This window comes from Tarenaya hassleriana, unplaced genomic scaffold (genome assembly GCF_000463585.1).
Source record: "Tarenaya hassleriana unplaced genomic scaffold, ASM46358v1 Cleome97, whole genome shotgun sequence".
Taxonomy (NCBI): Eukaryota; Viridiplantae; Streptophyta; class Magnoliopsida; order Brassicales; family Cleomaceae; genus Tarenaya; species Tarenaya hassleriana.
In genome coordinates this window covers 267,341-272,183 of record NW_010972109.1, presented here as the reverse complement: position 1 = coordinate 272,183, position 4,843 = coordinate 267,341, and positions in this window count along the sequence as shown.

Here is a 4,843-nt window from a genome sequence, read left to right as displayed (position 1 = left end):
AGTGAACCTGAATGGTACATCTTTCGCCAATAGCTTGGTAAGTGGTCTAGAGATCTTGGAGAAGTCCTTGATGAACCGCCGATAAAATCCTGCATGTCCTAGAAAACTGCGGATGCCTTTGACGTTCCCGGGCGGTGGAAGCTTCTCAATAACCTCTATCTTTGCTCTGTCTACCTCGATTCCCCTAGAAGGCACCTTATGTCCTAAAACAATCCCTTCTTGCACCATGAAGTGACACTTCTCTCAGTTGAGGACTAAGTTGGCCGCTGCCCACCTGTCTAAGACTCGATGCAAATTGGCCAAACAGACGTCAAATGAGGGTCCATGGACAGAGAAATCGTCCATGAACACCTCCATAATATCCTCAATCACATCAGAAAATATAACAGTCATGCATCTCTGAAAAGTGGCAGGTGCATTACATAATCCAAAGGACATACGACGATAAGCAAACTTGCCATAAGGACAAATAAAGGTGATCTTCTCCTGGTCACTCGGGTGAATGGGGATCTGGAAGAATCCCGAGTAACCGTCTAGAAAGCAAAAGTACGAGTGGAGTGCAAGTCTCTCTAACATCTGATCAATAAAAGGCAAAGGAAAGTGATCCTTACGGGTGTTGGAGTTCAACTTACGATAGTCGATGCACATCCTCCATCCCGTGACCGTCCGCGTAGGAATAAGCTCGTTCTTCTCGTTCTGGATCACGGTCATGCCTCCCTTCTTGGGTACAACCTGCACAGGACTCACCCACGTACTATCCGAAATAGGGTATATAATACCCGCATCTAACAGCTTCATCACCTCTTTCCTAACTACCTCTTTCATCGTCGGATTCAATCTACGTTGATGCTCAACAGAGGATTTCGACTCATCATCTAAATGAATACGATGCATGCATAACGAAGGGCTAAGTCCCTTAATATCATCCAAAGTATATCCAAGAACACCCCTATAACGTCTAAGCAAATCACTCAACTGTTCTACCTGGGGTTCTAGCAACGCAGCATTCACTATAATCGGATAAGTCGAGTTAGGTCCAAGGAAAACATACCTGAGCCCTTCGGGTAAGGGCTTCATCTCCACCTTTGGGGCATTCTCTAAACTCCAATCAGCTTTATTCAGCTTCCCCGTGTGAAGTGGTGGCTCTCTAGGCTCTAGAACGTCTTTATTAGTCGTCGTGGAGGGTTCGGAAACGTTTGTAGAAGAATCGGGTGCGTCGATGTGAAATGTTGGATTTCCTGGGATCTCATGAGCGAATCTAATTCCTAAGAGATCGATTCTAGGGTTTGCGCAGCGGATATAAAACAAAAATTTTAATGAAACCCTAGAACCATGCTACTATTGAATCATAGAAACGTTAGAACGCTTACCTCAATCGATCCGGGGCCTGTATCAATTGATCTGTTCGTCCGATCACTCTAGGCAGGAAGAATACCTCGCCCTCTACACGTATCCACATGTCGGGATGGATTCCAACACCTTGGAACTTGTCTGCTAGGACTAGAGATCTCGATCTCTCTTGTGTGCAAGGTTTTTGGAGGCTTAGGGTTTTATTTTTCTTCTTTTTTTTCTTCTCCTTTTCCTTCTTTTTCTTTTCTTCACTTAAAACCCTAGAAGACATTCTCCTTATATGGACTTTCCAAAAATCCTAATTTGATAAGGAATAGATTAATTACTAGCAATCCTAATCTAATTAGGTTTCCTAAACCTATTAGAATTCTAATCTCATTAGATTTCCTAGATGTAATAGAATTCTAATCTCATTAGGATTCCTATACATAACAGGACTCCTAATCCCATTAGGATTCCTATTCCAATTAGAAATCTCAATCCAATTAGGATTCCTAATCGAGATAATTTAGCACACGTACTTGTCCATCCCTATTGTGTGTGACCCTGTAGGCTCATCCGGAATAGCAGTAAAACGCAGAATCTCCATTCCGCTAATACAAGTCATAGGCGGTCTCTAGCAAGACACTATAACTACCTATCTCGAATAGAGTTTGTTTGTGATCATACGAAAGCCAGTGATGATTCCAACTGATGATCCTTTTGTATCGCGATATCATATGTCGAACATAAGGCATGGACAAGCCACCTTATCTGATTCGACTGCTTTCTCCTTCACTGAGTTCGACTGTCTGAAATAAACGACGTTCGTCTATAGTGCGGCCACACAATTCTTCAGTCTTGCTCACACGAGGGGCTCAGCGATATCTCTCTCTTTTACGAGAGGTACAAATCCCGTCTTGACTATCTACAATCCAGTACATGATTCGTTTCGTACCTGATACACGCCTTTATAGTCCTCCTGTGACGCAGGACGTTTGACGTATTCAAAGCACGCAACTCCTCATGTTGGATTCCGTAGATATCTCAGGTCTTAGGATCCAATCATGGAATCGTCGTATCAGATTCAAGTCATGACGCTAGTCCATGTGACAATCTCATGCGGGTCAGTCCAGTATTCCGTTCTGCAACGAATACCTATGATTGTGATCGTATCCAATACCTATGATCATCGCTATGATCATCAATCACACATCATACTAGTCTTATTATGTCGTTATTCCCATAATGACACAAGACTAGGGAGTTTAGTATCATTCATAATGATACATGGATTTCATAACAGATCTAGCATGCAAGAACATGTAATGAATAAAATACTCTCATAAAACACATAGAAAGTATCAATACATCGAATGTATCTGAACAAAGCTCATAATCAGTACATCATAGAGCACTAAACCAACAATCTCCCACTTGCTCTAATCATGAACTGCTAAACATCTAATGCCCATATCCCTAACATGACCCTCATGCTTCGACGAAGGGAGAGGCTTCGTCAACGGATCGGCAATGTTGTCATCTGTCGACACTCTGCAAATGTGCACGTCTCCTCTGTCTATAATCTCCCTGATAAGGTGAAATCGTCTGAGTATGTGTTTGGATCGTTGATGGGATCTGGGTTCTTTCGCTTGTGCGATCGCTCCATTGTTGTCACAATACAGAGCAATGGGGCTATCAGCACTCGGAATGACACCCAAATCACCAACAAACTTTCTGATCCAAACAGCTTCCTTTGATGCGTCCGACGCTGCAATATACTCAGCTTCTGTAGTAGAATCTGCAACGGTCGCCTGCTTGGAACTCTTCCAGCTAACAGCGCCTCCGTTCAAACAGAAAACATAGCCAGACTGCGATCTGTAGTCATCCGAGTCTGACTGAAAACTAGCATCGGTGTAACCTCTTACAGCGAGCTCGTCTTCCGACCCACCGTATACCAAGAACACATCCTTAGTCCTTCTCAAGTACTTCAGGACGTTCTTGACGGCGATCCAGTGCGACTCACCTGGATCTGACTGATATCTACTCGTAATGCTCAACGCGTAGGATACATCCGGTCGAGTACAAAGCATGGCATACATGATGGATCCAATTGCCGAAGCATATGGAATCCGATCCATGCGTTCTCGCTCATCAGGTGTCGTAGGACACTGACTCTTGCAGAGAACTGTGCCACTGCTCATCGGTAAGGTTCCTTTCTTGGAATCTTGCATCTTGAACCGTTTCAAGACCTTATCGATGTAAGTACTCTGACACAATCCTAGAAGACGCCTCGATCTATCTCTATAGATCTTTATTCCTAGAATATAGGCCGCTTCTCCTAGGTCCTTCATAGAAAACTGCGTTCCTAGCCAAGACTTAACATCTTGCAAGGTAGGAACGTCATTCCCTATAAGGAGAATGTCATCCACATACAGCACCAGAAAAACTACTGTGCTCCCACTAACATTCTTGTAAACACATGGCTCGTCCTCGTTCTGTGAGAAACCAAACTTTTTGATTGTCTCATCAAAGCGAAGGTTCCAGCTCCTCGAAGCCTGCTTCAGTCCATAAATGGACCTCTGAAGCTTGCACACCATCCTCGGGTTCCTCGGATCGACAAAACCTTCGGGTTGTGTCATGTACACATCCTCGGTCAAATTCCCGTTAAGGAACGCGGTCTTGACATCCATTTGCCATATCTCATAGTCGTAATATGCGGCTATGGCAAGTAGGATCCTGATGGACTTCAGCATAACTACGGGCGAAAAAGTCTCATCATAGTCAATACCATGAATCTGACGGAATCCTTTCGCCACAAGTCGTGCCTTATACGTGTGCACGTTGCCATCCATGTCGGTCTTCTTCTTGAAGATCCACTTGCATCCGATGGGTTTTATCCCTTCAGACGCATCAACCAGAGTCCATACTTGGTTGTCTGACATGGATTGCATCTCAGACTTCATAGCCTCGCGCCATTTCTCGGAATCCGGACTCGCCATAGCCTCCGGGTATGTGGTAGGCTCGTCATGTTCTAATAACATGAGTTCCTCATTCCCAGTCACGAGAAATCCATATCTCATTGGCTCTTGGCGAATCCTGCCTGATCTCCGAGGTTCACTCGTCAAAGGTTGAGTCACAACGGGCAGTGAAACAGGTTGAACTTCTTCAACTTGTTCACTCGGCTCAGCATCTACTTGCTGCTCTCGAACTTCCTCAAGTTCGACCCTACTCCCACTGACTCTTTTGGAGACGAACTCTCGCTCCATAAAAGTCGCATTCCTAGCAATGAACACCTTGTTCTCTACCGGAAAGTAGAAGTAGTAACCCTTAGTTTCCTTAGGGTAGCCTACAAATAAACACTTATCAGATTTGGAGGATAACTTATCAGCCATCTGACGCTTCACGTAAGCGTCGCAACCCCAAATTCTGACAAACGATAACGCGGGACGCTTCCCCGTCCATATCTCATATGGTGTCGTTTCAGCCGACTTCGTTGGACTCCTATTCAGCA